General features: G+C 42.3%; 1 protein-coding gene and 1 long non-coding RNA gene across 5 annotated transcripts in view; one reads left to right on the top strand and one right to left on the bottom strand.

Annotated features, from left to right (window-relative positions):
- Window positions 1-20505, bottom strand: part of znf385c (zinc finger protein 385C) — a 139469-nt gene that overhangs the window by 31448 nt on the left and 87516 nt on the right. The gene's annotated exons all lie outside the window — the stretch shown is intronic.
- Window positions 8838-9445, top strand: LOC145552598 (uncharacterized). Its single transcript, XR_014088696.1, has 3 exons — window positions 8838-9009; window positions 9080-9284; window positions 9356-9445. It is a non-coding gene; the product is annotated as an uncharacterized LOC145552598 (long non-coding RNA).

Below are 20505 nucleotides of genomic sequence, written 5' to 3'. Positions count from 1 at the left end.
CTTTTAAATAGTTTTTCAGTGGAAAACCACCAGAAAAGGCCAAACCTAAAACAAGAGCATTGGGAAGTTTCTAGTTAAAAGTGTTATTGTGGAAGATGTGGGATTCACACGATTACTCAAGATGCTATCCAACATTATGTCCTGCTGAGCCACCAGAAACGCAATAAATCACAAACTTCATGAACAGACATGAGAAACTGTCAAGAGATATATGCAAATTAATCTTTGTGTTTAACAACCACAAACCAAAAAAAAAAAAAGAAAGAAAAAACTATTTTGGCAGTTTGCACATCTGCAATGACCTTTTGCGCTATGAAAACCAAGCTGATGTTTGACTCCATGCCTTTCCAATTAAAATTAAGATACCATTTATTAAAGTATGCAAAATAACAGACGGCTTGTTGCGGAGCAGAGGCTGTGTAGCCCACTGCGGTGGAGGCCGGTGGGTGGTACCGGGTCAATGTGGTGTAGTTGGACTGCTGAGCACCAGAACCTTTGGTCACACTGACCAACAGGAAGCAATTCAACCACTGCTTTTTCCTTAAAAATAACTTCTCTGGCATCAGCTGCTTTAGTTTTGCTGGTAGCTAAATTACTTCTAGTTAGTCTGCAGAAATATCTATTTTCCGTTGTTGTTCATATATAAGTTAAACCTCAAAGCAATAACTGAAGTAATAAAAACTAAACAGACCTTACAGTTATTGGTTGGAAAGAGGACTGAATATGATTGGACGGACAGGTGCTTCATCATGCCCCTAAGCTTTGCCACCCTGGGCAGAAAGCCATCTTGCCCACATAAAAAAACTGCCACTGGCCTCAAGAACTGCTACAGTTATTGTTCTCCTGCTAAGTGTCACTTGATCTTCCACATCGTACTACTTCTAGACAAAAGAAACACAATTTAATTTCATGTTTATTTTTAACATACTGTAAATAACATACCGTTTCTGTTGTGTTGACTACCTGAAAATAAATTACACATTTTATTTAGAAAATAAAATGTCACTGGCTGAACTAGTCTTCACATTATGTTCAGCAATTTATGCCAATTAATACTTTATAATGCTAAAAGGGATGGATTATCATTTTCTAGTGGCTTTTTTGACAAAATAGAAAAAAGATGGATTTTGGCATCATCCTAATTACATTTTATGATGTCAAATAATTAAATTGGACAAAAACTTTCAAACGAGATAATTTTACTAACGTGTTCTATTTTTTTCCAAATAAATTATGCCGTTGTTCTCGCATGATTTTGCTCGTACTTTATCTTTTGTGCTCATTTGGGCAGCCAGTTAAATTGTTTCAATCTACACCAGGATCTGGAATTTAAACAGAATTGTAATAATTATATAAAAATTCATCTGACAAATTAATAGATCCCCGTGCAGACAAAACACAAAACAACCCATCTATCACCATTCCCCCTTTGGTGTCACAGATGAAAGACCCTGAACCTGTAAGTAATTATTTATCTCTCAGAATGATCCATTTCCTATGCCTGCTGTTGGATTTTGAGTGTCAGGCATCGGCTCTCTGATTCTCAGCTGCACCCACCAGCTGAGAAACAGTTGGACTGTCAGTTAGACCTTCATCATCAGGCTTCTGATCTGATTATCCAGCTGTGATAATAAATGCATCAACATCGCAACTTAAAAGTGTTGAGCAGGAATTTGCAAGGGAAATTGCTGACCGGTGAAGTGAAGAGCACTAAGTGCATGCAAAACCCGAACATAATTACCATGCGCAGTGTAGATGATTCCTGTCATTTGCCAGCTGCATATATTAAACTCACTTATAATGATGTTTAGCACAGTCCTTATTTGCCTGTCAGTGAGAATGCAAAGTTAAGTCCTGTTATGCACATATAAAGTCCCGGCCACTGTGCATCTGCAGTGTTGATGTTTCATCCTCCCCCCATCCAGCTGCCCTGCAAACATCCCAGTGGCTCCTGCCCTTCCTCGAACCATGAGCTGATAGGACTGGATCTGACAGCACCGGAAGAGACTGCAAATACAGCATCGTGCATGAAGAGCTGGGGCTTTTTAGTTACAATGAACCAAACCAACAGAGCATCCTTTGGAGTGAGGTAGGAAATAAACCATGATGTGTTGTGCATATAAATAGCTGCTTCAGATGTCCTGTGGCTGGAAACTGCAAATTGGGCTCATGGTGGATTGGAGGTTTGTGGCCATTCGAGGGCTCACAATGACATTGAGCTGCTGTGGGATGTCCGAATGCACTCCACTAACAGAGAGAAAAGTGATTCCTAACAGCCAATTAGCTTACAAAATGATCAGCAGGTGGTGTGAAAGAAGCTGTGAGAGGAATTGCAGCATAAGACGGAGAACAATAACGAGATTAATTCGGTCATTTTTCATTGGTGGTAGGGTACTAACTGGACAGTCACCAGCCTATTACAGAGCCAGGAAACAGGCACATAACTCAATGTTGGTTTAACTTCAGATTCCAAATTAACCATTTATGTTTTTAAAAGAATGGGAAGAAACCTTAGAACAAGGGAAAAAAGTCACCAGAGTTTAGAGAGACTGAGGACACAAAAAAAGAGATACAAATGAGAAATCAATAGCTATAACAAATGTGTACTGTATATATTTCCAACAAGGCAGGCTCTGTTATTCTTATTGGCTGAAGTGGGCTTTCTATTTGTTGGCTATGATTTGACAGCTGGAAAATAAACAAACTTATTTATCCAGAAACATTCAAGATATTGGTCACAAAGTGCTATAAGGAGAACTAATTCAAATGTTTTTGATTTTAATTTTCTGTACTAATTTGGGGCTTGATGTTAACTTTTCATTTTATGAACAGATGTCTTCTGACAGAGGCGGCTCAGTCAGAGTCCTGGGTTGAATCTGATAAATGTTTAAAGATTTGGAGGATTGCTAAAATGCCTTCCAATCATTGTTTTATTTTTCTTTTGAGGAATGCCCTCCTCATTTTCTATTTGAATCAAACTTCTAGGCTGAGTTAAACAAATCATGTTTTATCAAAAATCTTTGATCGGCTAATTGTGTGTCTCAATGTAATTTCATTGTTGTTTCTTCCAACTAAAACATTTGTGAACTAATGTTTTGGAGATCCTTTAAAGAGAATATCTGATGAACAAAATTTACTCAATTACAAAGACCAGAACACAGCAGTCAATAAATTAATAATTGCTTTTGAAAAATTGATACATTTTTAAGATCAGGCCCACACTATTGTGAATGTTTCTTGTCCTAAAAATTCTACATTTGGTAATAATTAACTAATGTGAATTTCACTGAGTCTCAGATAAATTCTGCTGTTAGAGGTACAGTCAGCGATCGTGATCCCTACTAACTCACACCAGGAAGGAAACATAGAATCTCCATAGACGTAGTAGACATAAACTCAATTTAACTTTTCTCAACAAACTAACTGACACAATTTTTGAAGTATGTAAACGGTACATGGCCGGTACTTGTATGATCAGTAATTCACCCACTCATACACACATTCACCCACTGAATGTGATAAGTTATACTGAAACCACAGCTGCCCTGGAGCAAACCGACAGAAGTGAGGCTGCCAGGCAGCCAAGTGTAAATGTTGTTGGATTACACATCCCTCTTTGTCATTGTTGTGCTTCGTGTTGTGCATTTGAAGTCTGATTTTCTGGCTCTTCGGTTCTTGAAGAGTTATTAGATGACATCTGACTACAAAGATTAATGTTTAATATGTCCAATAAATGGGTAGACTGATTCATCATAATAAATCAATGTGTGTAATTTACACTCTGAAAGCAGCCAAGACCTGAACAGTGCTTTTTATTTATTTATTTTTTTTACAGTTTTTATGGTGTACAGCAGTTTGAACTGCCTTGTGTTGGGTTCTGCAGGGGAGTGTTTTCTCTACTTTCTCAGGGTGGCAGGCTGATGGGATCCAGCTGGTGCTCATCATCTCCAATCAGCAAGGGCCTTAAATAGGAGTGGCTTCCCAGAAGAAGATGCCAGATGGTTCCGCTTCTACAGTGGTACACTCTAGCTCTTAGTGCTGTGTCTCAAGTGTTTTACTTGTTCCTGACGCCTCTTCCATCTCTTCCTTCCTCCTAGAACCAGCTCTGACCTCTCTCTGAGAGTCTGATCCACCTGGACCACCTGATCCTCGCTGTTTTGCTCGGCCTAACTCCTGGATTCCTCCACAACCACCACCCTGCTGCCTGTCCACCCTGAGTTACCTGCTGGAACTCCTCCACCTGGAAACCCCCTCACTGCCCCAACTGCTGTACCCTCCTCCGCTCATCTGAACCCTCCAACCGTAAGCCTTCACCAGGTCACGCCTTCACTCCTGTCATTATTTCTCTGTCTAACCACTCACCCATTCCTCAGTTCCTCCTCTGGCCTGGTTCCCCCCTGCTGCCGCTGGTCTACACCTCTCCATCCTTCCCCCCCATTATACAATAAATCTGTTAAACTGAGTTTGGTGTCTGTAGTTGTTGCTTGCCTTCGAGTCCTGGTACTTCACATTATGACAGAACCATCTGGCCATTCGGACTCTGCAGCACAACTACGGACCGCACTTTCCGAACAGGGGGTCCTTTTGGGCAGGCACGATGCTACAATTAATGTTGTGATGCATCAGCAGAACTCCATACTTCAGTATCTTCATCAAATGGCTAATCAGATCCAGACTTTACAGAACAGGTCTCCTTCAGCCACCCCCGCTCCAGCTCCTGCTCCGGCTCCCGTTCCAGTCCCCACTCCATCCACTACGTCAGCTGCTTCTGCACCACCCCTGTGCCGTGAAGTCAACACGCCCACTCCTGAACACTACTCAGGTGAGCTAGAGAAAAGCAAGGGTTTTCTGCTTCAATGTGCATTAGCTTTTCGCCGGTCCCACGCTCATTTCCCGATGACGCCAGCAAGATTTCTTTTATTGTTGGGTTACTAAGAGATCGAGCACTTAGATGGGCCGAGACAGTAGTAGATGAAGAGAACCTCGTATATTATTCCTATGAGGAATTTATCGAGCTCTTCAAACAAACATTTTGTCCCAAGCTTGGTGAGGAAGCTGCCTCAAAAAGAATATGGAATTTAAGACAAGGAAATAGATCAGTGGCTGATTTTGCCATTGATTTTCGCACTCTTGGAGCTGAATCAGGTTGGAATGAACCAGCTCTTAAAGGAGCTTTCCAACATGCCCTGAATGACAAATTGAAGGATGAGCTGGCATGCCGAGATGAACCTGACTCTCTTGACGAGCTAATTAACCTGGCCATCAAGATTGATAACAGAATTAGAGATAGATCCCGGTCCTCAAATACCCGGCCATCTCTGCCGCCTATTAGGAGGGGTTCTCCCAGTCCTGACTCGCCCAGTCCTCCAATCCAGAACTCACCAGAACCCATGCAGTTAGGCCGAGCCCGGCTAAGTTCAGAGGAACGGCAGCGCCGTTTATCCTCAGGTTGTTGTCTTTACTGCGGCCCCCCTCAACATTTCATCTCCTCCTGTCCGGTTCGCCCAAAAGCCCTGGCCCGCCAGTAGGTCTGGGGGTCCTGGCGGGCAGATTTAAAGAGAATGATTACCTCCGGCTAAGTCTTCCTGCTGTTCTCACTACCCAGCATGATTCCTACCCATTCCAAGCCTTGGTTGACTCAGGATCTGAGCAAAATCTCATACACCCTGATCTAGTTGCCCAATATCAGATTCCTGTCCATGCATTACCCTCTCCTCTCCAGGTGGCTGCCTTGGATGGTAGTCCTATGGCCAATATTACCCACCAAACCGACCCAGTTTCTCTCCTTGTCTCTGGCAATCACCAAGAGCTCATTCAATGCTTTGTGTTTCCCACTAAGGGTACTCCTTTGGTCCTTGGGTTTCCCTGGCTCTGCAAACACAACCCCCACATTAACTGGGCCGATGCTCGCATTGACTCATGGAGTCCTTTTTGTCTCAACCATTGCCTGCAGTCTGCTAAGCCATCTCCACCTTCAGAACTACCCCAGCCTATGTGTAAACCTGATCTAACTCAGGTCCCTAAAGAATACCATGACCTCCACCGGGTATTCAGTAAAGATCTCGCCCAATCTCTACCGCCTCATCGCCCCTATGACTGCTGTATAGACCTTCTTCCTGGAGCCCCACTTCCTTCCAGCCGTTTGTTTAATATCTCCAAGCAGGAGAGACTGACTATGGAACAGTACATAAATGACTCACTTAAAGCAGGTCTCATTCGTCACTCCTCTTCCCCCCTCGGTGCAGGATTCTTTTTTGTGTCTAAAAAAGATAAGACTCTCCGGCCATGTATCGACTATAGAGGACTCAACCAAATCACTGTAAAGAATAAATATTCTCTCCCTCTCTTGTCCTCAGTTTTTGAACCAGTTCACCAAGCCTCCATCTTCTCTAAGCTCGACCTGCGCAATGCCTACCACCTCATTCGCATTCGAGAGGGCGACGAATGGAAAACTGCATTCAAGACCCATATTGGTCACTTCGAATACTTAGTCATGCCCTTTGGTCTTTGCAACGCCCCCGCCACTTTCCAGAACCTGGTTAATGATGTTCTTCGGGACTTTCTCAATGTGTTTGTTTTTGTCTACCTTGATGATATTCTCATCTTTTCCAACAGCCTGGATGAACACCGCAAGCATGTCAGGTTGGTCCTCCAAAGGTTGTTGGAGAACCGGCTCTTCATCAAGGCTGAGAAGTGTCAATTCCACGTTCCATCCATAACCTTCCTCGGCTATGTATTTGAGGGTGGACAGGTGAAGACGGACCCGGCTAAGATCAAAGCGATAGAGGAGTGGCCTGTTCCGAACTCCAGAAAGCAACTTCAGCGCTTTCTAGGGTTTGCTAACTTTTACCGCCGTTTTATCCGGAACTTCAGTGTCATCGCAACTCCTCTCACTACTCTGACCTCCACCAAACAACTTTTCAGATGGACCCCGGAGGCTAATCTGGCTTTTGATGAGCTAAAAAGAAGGTTTGTGGATGCTCCAATCCTTATTCACCCTGACCCTTCTGCTCAATTCACAGTTGAAGTTGATGCATCTGAGACTGGTGTGGGGGCCATCCTGTCCCAGCGTTCCTCCAGAGACAGCAAGCTCCATCCGTGTGCCTTTTTCTCAAAGAAGTTTACCACCACAGAGAGCAGGTATGACATTGGTGACCGAGAGCTTCTGGCCATAAAGCTGGCCCTTGAGGAGTGGAGACACTGGCTTGAGGGTACAGAGCTCCCGGTCATCATCTGGACGGACCATAAGAATCTGTTGTATCTGCAGTCTGCTAAACGCCTGAACCCACGGCAGTATCGTTGGTCCCTCTTTTTCTCCCGCTTCAACTTCAACATCACCTACCGCCCTGGTTCTAAGAACACTAAGCCAGATTCCCTCTCCAGACTCCACTCCCCAGATGACCCTTCCGAGGCCTCTGGAGCCATCCTCCCAGCCACCTGCACCATTGGGTCTCTCACCTGGGATTTGGAAAGGGCCATCCAGGAGGCCTTAACCAGTGATCCAGACCCAGGTAAGGGTCCCCCTAACCGCCAGTATGTCCCGACCCCCATCCGAGCTCGTGCCATCCAGTGGGCACACTCATCAGGTTTCTCTGGCCATCCTGGTATAAGCCGTACTATCGGCTTTCTTCGTCGATACTTTTGGTGGCCTTCCCTTAATAAAGATGTCATTGAATATGTGTCTGCCTGCTCCACTTGTGCTAGAAACAAGACCTCACACCGCCCACCTTCTGGTCTCCTACAACCACTGTCCATTCCTAGCCGTCCCTGGTCCCACATTTCTCTAGATTTTGTCACTGGTCTCCCCACATCCAAACAGAAGAGTGTCATCCTCACTATTATCGATCGTTTTTCTAAGGCTTGTCATCTGGTTGCCCTCACCAAACTCCCATCAGCCGCCGAGACCGCCAAACTTCTTTTTCGCCATGTTTTTCGCCTTCATGGCATTCCCACAGAGATTGTCTCTGATAGGGGGCCCCAATTTACTTCTCAGGTCTGGCGGGACTTCTGTTCTGTGCTCGGTGCTCGGCCTTGCTTGTCTTCAGGGTTCCATCCACAAACCAATGGACAGTGCGAGCGCCTTAACCAAGAACTAGAGAACACCCTGCGCTGTTTATGTGCTTCCAATCCCACCTCATGGAGTGTCTATTTACCATGGGTGGAGTACGCCCATAACGCGCACATCTCTTCCGCATCTGGTTTATCACCATTTGAGGCCTCGCAAGGGTTTCAGCCATCCCTTCTACCTGAGTCCTTCCCAGACAGGGTCATCCCGTCAGTCAGGCATCACATACAGAACTGTCAGCGTATTTGGAACCAGACTAAGTCTGCACTTCAAAGAACGTCTGCCCAAAATAAGCGTCTCGCAGATAGGAAAAGAGTTCCTGCCCCCATTTTCTCACCTGGCCAAAGAGTTTGGCTATCATCTAAAAATTTTCCACTAAAATCATGTTCCCGCAAGTTATCTCCCAGGTTTCTGGGTCCATTCATTGTTGAATCCATCATTAGCCCATCTGCAGTCCGTCTTAAGTTGCCTTCTCATCTCCGTGTCCATCCAGTGTTTCATGTGTCCCAGATCAAGCCCTACCTCTCAAGTCCTTTGTGCCCTCCTTCCAAGCCCCCTCCACCCGCCCGGGTCATTGATGGTCACCCGGCCTACTCCGTCCGTCGCATTGTGGATGTGCGTCCTCGTGGGCGGGGTAGGCAATATCTGGTTGACTGGGAGGGATATGGCCCAGAGGAGCGGTCCTGGGTCCCACGGTCCTTTATACTGGACCGATCCCTTATATCTTCTTTTGAACATTCCGCTGCGTCTTCTTCAGGTCGGCCGTCAGGAGGCGTCCGTTGAGGGGGGGGTACTGTTGGGTTCTGCAGGGGAGTGTTTTCTCTACTTTCTCAGGGTGGCAGGCTGATGGGATCCAGCTGGTGCTCATCATCTCCAATCAGCAAGGGCCTTAAATAGGAGTGGCTTCCCAGAAGAAGATGCCAGATGGTTCCGCTTCTACAGTGGTACACTCTAGCTCTTAGTGCTGTGTTTTACTTGTTCCTGACGCCTCTTCCATCTCTTCCTTCCTCCTAGAACCAGCTCTGACCTCTCTCTGAGAGTCTGATCCACCTGGACCACCTGATCCTCGCTGTTTTGCTCGGCCTAACTCCTGGATTCCTCCACAACCACCACCCTGCTGCCTGTCCACCCTGAGTTACCTGCTGGAACTCCTCCACCTGGAAACCCCCTCACTGCCCCAACTGCTGTACCCTCCTCCGCTCATCTGAACCCTCCAACCGTAAGCCTTCACCAGGTCACGCCTTCACTCCTGTCATTATTTCTCTGTCTAACCACTCACCCATTCCTCAGTTCCTCCTCTGGCCTGGTTCCCCCCTGCTGCCGCTGGTCTACACCTCTCCATCCTTCCCCCCCATTATACAATAAATCTGTTAAACTGAGTTTGGTGTCTGTAGTTGTTGCTTGCCTTCGAGTCCTGGTACTTCACATTATGACACCTTGTTGCTGAAATGTGCTATACAAATAAACTTGACTTAACAGCCTTTAAATCTTTAACTCTGTACTTATCCATCTAAAAGATTAGAAACTCGTGTTATGTAATGCAGTGCACATCTCACGGCTGCATATTTATTAACCTTTTATTAACCCAACAGAATTATCTCATCATAATGAATAATGAAAATGTGAGATGCACATTCGGAAATTTAACCAGATAAATATTTTGAGATATTTGTGCATTCAATTTCAAATTTTGGGAATTTTTATATCTACATGAACATATTCTTTCTATATCCTCCTGATGATTCAGCATGTCATACTGACAGCACTGAGTGGGAAATTATCTTGTTTATCTGAGTTTTGCAGAGGGCAGTATGCTTCTGAACATGGGCCTAGAAGAGAGATATAGTATAAAAATCTGTGCAATAAATATTTGACTAGAACACACTGCTGCCAAGCAGTCAGGTTTTTATTTCACTATTAGAGCACAGATGTGTTTGACCTCCTCTACTGAATGTTTGCGTGTCTGTGAGGCAGAGGAGCTGGCAAAGATCTAAAAATCTACATACAGAGGGATATTTCAAGCAGAGAAACTGGAGATGATGTCTAATAAACCTGTGAAGAGGTTCAGAGAGGATTATGTTTAATCTCAGCACAGCTACTTCTCATCTGAGGCACTCTCTTCTCTCCTAAAAAAAAATCTCTCACATGTGCTTTGCCCTCTTTTCTCCCTCTTCTCCCAGAACCGCCAAAGGTGCCAGGCTGCTCCATGTGGCCTGATTATATGCAAGGCTAAGCACAGTTTGACCCATGACCAAAAGTAGAGCAGTCACCACACTTCAGGACTCCTTTTTAAAAATATGCACCTTCAGAAGAATGCTTTAGAGTCAGCTCATCCTATCCAAACATCACCTCTACTCAATTAGAAGCTACCAAAATTATATTTAAAAAAATATATATATGTATTTTCTTTAAATGATATTTCCCTGGGCTACTTTATCACAATTTAGAATAAACGTAAACTAATTGGTGGTCTGACCTTGAGCTTCAACTTTACTGAATTCAAAAATTCAAAAATGGAGCCATGCAGAGCTTGGGGGTTGGGGGGGAGTCAAACCTCTATAGGTTAGTAGATTGCCACAAAATGAGAAAAAGGCAGCCTAATTAGCCTAATTGGGAATTCTATTTTAACAAAAAAAGTTGGGTTTTCCTAGTTCCCAGAGGGAACTACAAGATTTTCCAAACATGTTCTTTTCTTGTATTGAATCTATAAAATGTAGAGAAGGATGCTGTTATCTCCTTGCACCACAACAATAAGCAAATAACATTGTGTTGTTTCCAACCTATAATAAAAACTTGGGTGTGACATAATCAGAAAAAATGAAAAGCACCAAGTTACAAATCATCCCAGCTGCCACACCAGCAGGATTTTCTCTTGCGTTTTTCTTTCTCTTTGACAATTCAGTTTTGAATTTAAACTTCTGCCTGAAAAAAAATCACAACATCCTGCAGTCTGACAGCAACCAGCACAATTTGGAGGTGAGCGAGCATCGTCCCAAGTGAGAACGCTGTCGTTTTGCCGTGGCAGATTATTTTGTTCCAGTGGCTTTGTGAGATTCTTGTTCCAGCCAGTGGAGGGTTGCAACTATGTGTGGACAGCCGGTAAATACAACAACACCATAAATTATTTGGAGCACTGCCAACAGGGTGTGAGCTTCAGCGGCAGCATTAGGCCAAAGCATTCTGTTCGCCATCAAATCAGTCCACACTGAGGAGTGAACTGCGCTGGTCAAATGTAATGAGCAACCACTGCAACCAGTCTCCTCCACGCAGCACCCAGGACCGAAGTATGCGGTCACCATGACGATAAACCACAATCACACCCGGGAAGGTCGGAGGACTCTCACACTCAGCCACACACATCAGGGAATGTACTGGGTTTTTTTTCACCCACATCCAAGACCTTTCAAAGACCATTTAAGTGCTATTTTGAAATATTGCGGTCTAAGCTTAGACTGGAGAGGGAGTAACCAGATAGAAAATGGAAAGAAAAAAATAAACACACAGATTTAAGCCTCAAATGGACATTTACATGTAAAGCAAGTAACAAAAGAAAATAAATAAACTACACATGTGGGGAAATCCACCTAAAAACCTTCACTTTCAAGCACAGCTACACAAAATACAATGGCAACACTGCAACATAAAACTACAAATTTGTCTATTTGTTTAATTTTATTGCCTTGTATCTTCTCTCTGGAAGTTAAAACCATTTTTAAGAGGCCCAGCCAGAGTTCTGACGTGAATCAGAGAATGTGTGCAGAGATATTAAGATTTCAATGATGGAAAGGAGGCCTTCCAAGCTCAAACACTTGGAGCCGGTTACTAAATACAAATCATCAAAACGTCAGCGGATACAAGCAAAAAGCAGGTCAGCACTTCTTAGAAGGGTTTGATTGTTAAATTGTTTTCCTTTATTATCGAGAAGGATGTGAATATTTTTCAATATGTCATAAAATACAATATAAGTAAAGACGACTTACATTTCTATTGCATATAAAAAAGAAAATTCTGGGTAAAAAAATTTATTTAAAATCTAAATCTAGTTGAATGGAGTAATTTTGGACTTAACTGTGTCTTGCGTTCAATGCATAACTTGTGTAGCTTGATTTTATGGAAAATTAAACAAAGCCAAGTCTTGCTTTAAGTTTTTTTCCACTGGTGCAGCATTATGCTTTGCTTAAGGCTTTTCTTAACGTAGCTTTTTGTCTTGTACAATAAAACGAACTGAAAAGACAAAACTGTTACAGCTTGATGTGGTCTAAATTCAGCGGTCAAGACAAAGGCGGACAGACTGAACAGTCAAAGCATGAACGTTGCTTTGACGAAAGGATATTTTCACCATCAAAGGAAATAGTAAAAAATCCTGGACGCATTCATTTAAATTCGGAAATTGGCATGTTGTTATTTTAAAACTTTACAAGATTTATTTTGTTTTATGTTACCTTTACACATTTAGTATCTAAAGTGATGTAGCATTTCCCCAAACTGTTAAATCTTCCAAACTAAAGATAGGCTTTTCAGCAGCATGTTTGAATTTACAGCCTTTTGGCTCGGCGGTGGGATGAGGTAACAGGATCTTGTGGAGATGCTTCTTCTCCCGGGGTAAGTCTATAACGAGTTCTGTCAGGCAAACGGTGAGCAGCGTGTTGCTACCAAGCCCAACCTGAGCAGAGGCGAGGCCCATCTGTCAAAGACAGACGATAAGCCTGGAGCCATCCAGAAACAAATTGCTCAGCCTCCCTACTGGGAAGCCCTACCAGGCAGCGGGGCCGCAGATAGGATACAGAGATGCTACTGACTCCCGATGTAGCAGCAGAAGCAAGAAGGCAGAGTGGGGATGTCAGGAACACATAGATCCATGCAGATGGTACTGACAACAAGCCCCTGCTCTGAAGCACCGATAAACATCAGAAAAGAACTTTGCCGTCTTTATGACATCTGCTTGACCTTTGGGGTCAATTAAATCAAGTCAAGCTCACTTGTACAGCACATTTCAGCAATGAGAACTGTGTTGCTGAACATGAAGTGTGTTAATCATTCACCTGCTACTAATCAAAGACAACTCTACACAGGTAGCCTTCATTTAAAGGATCTCAGTGTTTCAGTCGTTCATATAAACTGACTGATGCTTCTTTGTGGTTCTGGAAATGCAGAGGAGACCAGAGCCAGAAGAACATTAGTGGTCTGGAAAGATGATACAACAACAGCAGATATTTAATGGATTTTTGGTGTAAAGCCATTCAATGATTTGTAAACTAACAGAAGTATTTTAAAGTCTATTTTCTGAGGTTCAGGGAACCTGTATAAGGACTTTAAATGTTCTCGATTTTAGTGAGAACAAGAGCAGCAGCCTTCTGGATCAGCTGCAGCTCTGTGATTGATTTTTAGTCAGACCTGTGAAGACACTATTGCAGTAATCAATGCGAGAAAAGTTAAATGCATGGATGAGTTCCCTTGATCTTCCTGGGACATTAGTCCTTTAATCTTGGAAACGTTAATCAGGTGATAGAAGCCCAACTTGGTAATTGTCTTTATGTGTCTTTGAAGGTTCAGGTTTGACTCCATCACTACTTTTAGACATGACCAGTAGTTTCCAACTGTAATAAATTTAAACAGAAGACTTTCAGAAAGTGCTCCTAATGTCTATTGTTTATTTTTAATCTAATTATGCTGCTGCTAACTTGGCCTTGTAAAAGAGACCTTTGGGATTAGCCTGGTTAAGTTGGTTAAATAACCAAATAAACAATAACAGAAAATAATACGATCAACATTAAACATCTGCCCGAGAGCATAAGCTTTTCTGCTCATGATTCTTGTAACCGTGGCTTGAATGTGGCTTGAATCCATAAGCATTCAACACAACTTCTAATTCAGCGATGTCCAATGCCGTATACATCCAGAAAGAGTTAAAGTACAGCAGGATTGACAGGAACTCAGATGAGGTTTAGTTCCACAGCAAATTGAGTAATTTGTGTAAACGGCGTAAAGTACAACATCGTTTTTTACATGAATAAATATCAGACTGGTCAGCCAAGCATCACGCAGCCGTCATGGCGACCATGACAACTCATTATAAATTGATTAGCTGTGGTAGGTGAGCTGGGATGACGGGATCTTCGAAGGAGAAAATAAGCACGAGACAGAGGTTGCTTTCTAATTTTATCTCCTCAGCTGCTGAGATGAGGATGGAAACGTTTGTTCAGATGGAGGGACGCAGACACAAAGCTGATGATTGGGCTGTTACAGCATAAGAAAAGGAAGGTACAGTTCTAAGTAAACAGCCAATTCTTTAAACTCTATCGTCTAACATGCAGAGGAAAAACACCCTGCAAAGTTATTGACTCCATTTAGAGATGCAATTTATGTGGAAATTATGGGAACTGCAGGCGAGAAGTTTAACAACAATAGCAAACTGCTCACAGAGAGAACATTTCCTTTTTAATTTTCACATTTATTGTTATGCAAAGAATATCTTTTTCAGAAAGACCTTTTCAGTCCATCAAAACAGATAAATTATCACCTTAGTCCACTGCAATTAAGTGTTTTTTTCTCACCATTTTTAGGTTTTGGGTTCATTTGAAAACACCAAATTACATCCTTCTTTTAACAGTAGCAATAGTGCCGCTACAGCCAATCAAATCTCTTAAAAGAAATGTGTACAGGCGTTAAAAAGACAAAGATTTTCTGCTCTTTTTAAGTCTGGACCATAGGGGAGGAACTTTTTTTAAAACTTTGATTCTCACACAAAGTAGGGATGTGGACGGGTAGCTGTCATAAAATTTAAGAAGCAAAAAAAAATTACATGAGGGTTACAGAACGAGACCCAGTGTGGCATCAGCTGTGAGGGTGATGCACAAATTGGCTCATTTTCTATAACGCGATTGGGGCAAACAAAATGAAGCAAAATCTGTCACATTTCCTGATGAATACCTTTGCTGACTGAAAGCAGTCAACATAAGGGCAATGATTTAAATCACACAGTGTCAATCAAGTCCCTGGTTTGCTAAAGGATGATCCAGCGTTAAAAAGCAATTACCCCCGGTTGCTTTTTAAAATGTCCTCTCTCTCTCAGTCTGCAGCGGCCTTGGGAATTAAACTAGCTAATTTTGCCCAACCTGGGCTGTAATTGTTTCAAATTAGCCTCATGCCTCAGCATCACCGCCAGAATAATTGCTCATGAGCAGGAAGATTAATCTGCAGAAGCACATCTGTGAGACTTAATTTACGGGTCGCAGTGCCATGCCTTGTGGATCCATTAGACTCATTTTGTTTTCAATCCTGTGCAGCATATGCAGCTAAACCAATCTGACATGGTGCTGGGAAAACCGTGCAGATTTTGTACAAACTATTTAGAGCTTGTATAAAAACTAATATGCATTCTAATGTTTTGGCGGAGAAAAAAAACAAAAAAACTCATGCATAAAAAAACTGAGAATGTGTAGATGTAGTTATCAATAGGTTGTTCGCATCAGGAGGAGGTGAAATGTCATCTCCACGAGAAAACATCCAACATCTTCCTGTCTCCTGTTAACCGAGGATTGAGCTCCAGGAACTGTCGACAAACTTCTGTTGCACAAAGGAACAAAGTGGCATAATCCATCCAAAATCAGCGTGTGCTGAGAAATCAGTTACTGGATTGTGAACCAATTTTAGGCTGAGAGAGGACAGGCCATTCAACAAGCTCTCTGAACGCAAACAGCTGCAAGCTGCAAATTGGAAAGCTTTGTGAGAAGCTACTGCGCCCTTTGTTGTCTTCTTCCTCCTCTCCTCAGAGTTCTGGCATGCAGATGTCTCCTCTCATTCCCCAAGCTTAATTACAAAGATTGGAGAATGGCATAAAGGGATGACTCTTATGAGGAACCGCGCTGCGGGTGGCGTAGATACAGGCAGCTGGCATGATTTTAAATAGGGGAACTTCACCCCAACAACGAATTTCACATCCTGCTCCACTGCCAGTGCCACTCACTTCCTCGTGCTTCAAAACCTTCCAACACGTTAGGGTAGTGTGGCTGAAAAACAATGTGGCCGCCGGTGATAGTGTTATTCGTCGCCCACTCCTGCATTAGAGACCTCCTGCTCTTCCTGGGTGCAGAGAGGAAACATGGGACTGAGACGATAAGGATTCTTATCAGAATTGGTGCAGGTGTTTGGTGGAGCAAAGACATAACACGATTCCAGAGTTACTACTTGACAGAGCGGGAGCAAGAGGACGGCGGGGTGGAGGGTTGGGGGTAAGGGTAGCAGAAGTAGATGAGTTGTTAGCAGGTGAGCCTGTGGCCAGCATGTTATAGCTGTCAAAATCCCTGCAAGTGCCACAGTTTACTGCAGCTTAGGCACCTGCTGGTTGGGTGATAAGGAGTGAAAACCAATCAGTGTGGGTACCCAGCAGGCTCGACGGCTGCATCTTCACATTCTACTTGAGTATTTCTCTCTGACATAAACTGCCGATTTTGTCCCGTTGCAACCCCAGATTTCAAGAGGATTTCACCAACAGAATACAAAATATTGTGAAACTGTGGAGTGGAAGGAAAGATATTTTTTCCCCAACATTTTTAAGAATAAAAATCAGAAAAGTGGGATGAGTCAAGAGTCACATTACAGGTTGGGTATGTCTCTACTAGAGAATTTATGCGCATTTGTCTTTGCCAGTAGCTCAAAGTTAGTCAGATTGGATAGAGACAATCTGGGAAAACTCTTGATGCAAGTTCTTAATTGGATTTAGGTCTAGACTTTGATTGGACCATTCTAACACATGACTATACTTTGATCTAGACCATTTAAACATACCTGTGGCTGCATGTATATGGTTGTTGGATTGTAGCATGATAAAGTAGTCATAGGTTTGGCAAAGCTTTCTCAATTTTAATGATTGAACAGCGCTTTGTCTGTTCAAAACCTTAAAAAAAAACAAAACAATGTTTTGCTGTTTTTCCTACCTATTTTGAGAAAATAGAGAGGAAGAACTTGTTGTCTTTGTAATGAGTGTATACAGCCTTGCTTTACGCATAATCTTCAAAACTAACCATGCAAAACAGTGGAGCCCCAAAGAAGCTTGTCGTGCCACCATTGCCATCTCAAACCAACTTTATCACCCACAGAGGTCAAGGACATGCAAGCCTGCTTCTGAGTGAGTCCTCAGACTCTCCAGCAAGAGTTTCTCATTAGTGTGATTCCAGCTGAGGATTAGAACGCAGACCGTACGGATGCGATTTTGCTCGTCACGGTTGCACTCAACCTCCACCAGCTCTTGAATTATTCATTTCCTGTTTACAGCAGGCGACAGGTGCATGACCTCTGTGATGAGCACCCAGGATGTTGGAGGGAAGTAGTGACAAGGGAAGGGAAGAAAGGAGAGGAGGAGGAGGAAGGAGGGAGGGAGAAGTTGCAAAGGAAACTGCCAATTTGTCAGGCTCAGGTGCACACAGAGATTAAGGAGTTTCATGCTTTTAATTTAAATTCCATGGCAATGTATAAAAGCTTAAAAAGCAGCCACATGAAGATCCAAAGAGAGGTGTTGGCAAAAATAAAGCGAGGAAAAACAAACTGCCGAAATGGGTGTGTAGCATATGTTAAGGAAGCTCTACATTCAGCACATCAGCTGAGTGGCATTTACTGTAACCTTTCCCTTGGCTTTTAATAACTGGCAAAGAATCAACAGAATCACGGATCACTGCAAGTCACCGGGGAGCACTGAGACACGCAAACAGATATCCAATTGCTTGTGGTCATATGAGCCCATAAAAACTGGTTTTGGTGGTTTGAACCCGAGACTTAACTTCGGATGTTTTTTCTTTTGTTTTTTTTTTCCAGCTGATCCTTAGCACTGAAAATGTGAAAAAAAACATCAGACTGAGCTAGCAAATGTAATGTAGTGAAAAGCTTTAGCAAAAAATAGGAGAAAAAAAGGTTCCTACAGGGAGGGATGGATTACAATCAAATGGGGAATGAAGTATGAAAAAAAAAATGTTTTCCATACTATATTTTTTAAAAATGTATCCAGAGTAGGAAATGTATCCAGGGTTTTACCACGTAAAAACCCTGGTTATATGAATCCTGGTTCATACATCATGCTTCATTTTTTATACTATTGCAAATATTGTCTGACAGAAATTAACAGCAGAGTCCTGGATTGTTCGGATTAACACCATGGAAATATTAAACTGAATCTCAGGAATCCATTCTGGTCCACTCGCTATGAAAAACGTGACTCATCGTATTAGAGAAACAGGCTTCCTATTTCTCTGTATGCATGCTGATATGAACATTTACAAAAAAACCTACTTACAAAAATGGATTCAAAAGCAAACGGGCTCCCTGCAAAATGACAAATAAAATTCACGTTCAGGCTACTGTGGAAACAGACAAACTGATCTCTCCGTCGGTCAACTCCTGCTCGAAACAAAATAACAAACCACTGAATGATGTAGTGAGCTGTCCCCTCCGGTTGCCAACGGGGAAGGGAACCACATCCCAGAGACGGCAGCTACAAATGGCCCGTCTCTATAACCAGCCTCTCTTGTTCTCTCAACTGTGCATCCACAGAGACCCTGGCAGATCTCAAAGACAGATTAATCTCAACTGCTGGAGTTGCTGGAGTGGCCTCAAGTGTCAAAGCATTACTGCTTATCAGGAGAGAGCACGGCTGAGACAAACCGACGACCTGCGGTTATCCGGGATGGATGGACACCCACAGAGGGGCAGTACAGTAAAACACATTGTATTTGAAGGCCTGATCATCTGAACTCCTACTACTGACTTGCATGTGCTGGAGCTACAAGAATCAAAAACCTCCAACACCTCATATAGGAGTGAACCTAAAACTATTTTTCCTGTTGAGAGTTATGCAACGTTCCACAAGTAATAATCTAATAAACTAAGATTTTGACAATATGAGATCCTCTTTAATAATCTATAACCGTTGTAGATGAGGTGGCAGGAAGATGTAGACCTACAGTACATATTTTAGATATTTCATTTGCCCCCTTAGAAACGTCCTCTTTTTTATTTTATTAAAAATCCAGTGGATCAGTGGACTAAAAAAAAATAAAAAATGTACTTTTTTTAAGAAGACATTCCTAAAACTAACTCTAACCCTTATTAATTTCCCTGAACAAAATTTGAAAAAAAAAAGAACTTGTGGGGTTCGCCAAGGTTCAATCTTAGGGCTCTTTTTACTTTTGAGCTTTCATTAGCTCAGATTATAACATTTAGGATTAAAAAGGACGTAACCGAAGCCGCATGCTGACTCTATGGCCCTATTTTATAACTAGAAACCAATGAACAGATCAAAAATCTACTCAGACCTGAACTTTCAGGTACAGAAAGTCTATAAAAAAGTTTATTTTCAATCACTTTCAATCACTTTAAGAACATTTACAGGATTAAAAGACAAATGTCCCATCAAGACCTGCAAGTCCACTCTGCATTGCCAGAATCAGAACCAAAAGTGGAGAAGCAGCATTCGGTTGTTATGCTTCTCTAATCTGGAACAAACTCCCAGAAAACTCCAAAAATGTTGAAACCTGGAGTTCCTAGGATAAAATCTTGTTTGGTTAGAGTTGCATTTGATTAATAATAAGTGAAACATTATTCATTTTAGTTTGCATTCCATCATTTCATAAACTGCCTTTCTTATGCCACTGCACTGTAATGCTTCTCGTCTGTTTTATGTTCCCACCATAGTATGTTTCAGCATATTTGCTGAAACATACAAATCCCAGCAACCTTGTCCTGCAAAGCAAGAAGTTTTTATTGGTTCCCTCAAAAACTCCTCGATGACATCACAGAACAAGTAATTTACCAATTGCAGAACAAATCCCAACATTTTGAGATTATGTCAACTACTTCATGTTGTCAGATGGTGAGAGCGAGTTCTTGGTTAAATAGGTAAAGCAGTTAAGACTTTTAACTGCTTTAAAAGTCATAAACATATCCTGAACAAGCTAATGCTTAAATCTTAGTTTTGATAATTCTACAATGAACACTGATTTTTATCATCTTTATGTACAACCCTCGCTCAGTGAGAGACTTTGGAAACCTTCCTCTGCTTTTGTATCAGTGGCAAGCATGCTTTTTGTTTTCTAAGGCAATGTTTCATGAAATAATCATCTGACACAATCTTTGTTATTTTAGTTGCATAATTTGAGTTTTACTCTTCTGCAATTCTTTTTTTGAAACAAATTAATTAATCTGACAGATCAGGTTATCCTTTGGGTCTTCAATTAAAACAGTTTGAAAAGGAGCTTGCTTTAGTAGCGATGAAACAGTCCATTTTTCCCTTGACCGACCGACTGTTGACCGGCTGGTAAAACAGAGAAATAGTGAAAAAAAAAAAAAAAAGCTATTCTGTGTGGCACTGTTTGAAAGAAAAAACAGCAGCAACACACCAGAACAGATAAATGAAAAACAACTTTCTCATCTAATTGGATCTCTAAACTGAT

This window comes from Poecilia reticulata, chromosome 8 (genome assembly GCF_904066995.2).
Source record: "Poecilia reticulata chromosome 8, P_reticulata-male-v2, whole genome shotgun sequence".
NCBI classification, from domain to species: Eukaryota; Metazoa; Chordata; class Actinopteri; order Cyprinodontiformes; family Poeciliidae; genus Poecilia; species Poecilia reticulata.
Note: the sequence above shows the minus strand (reverse complement) of the source record. Positions and strands in the feature narration are given on the sequence as shown.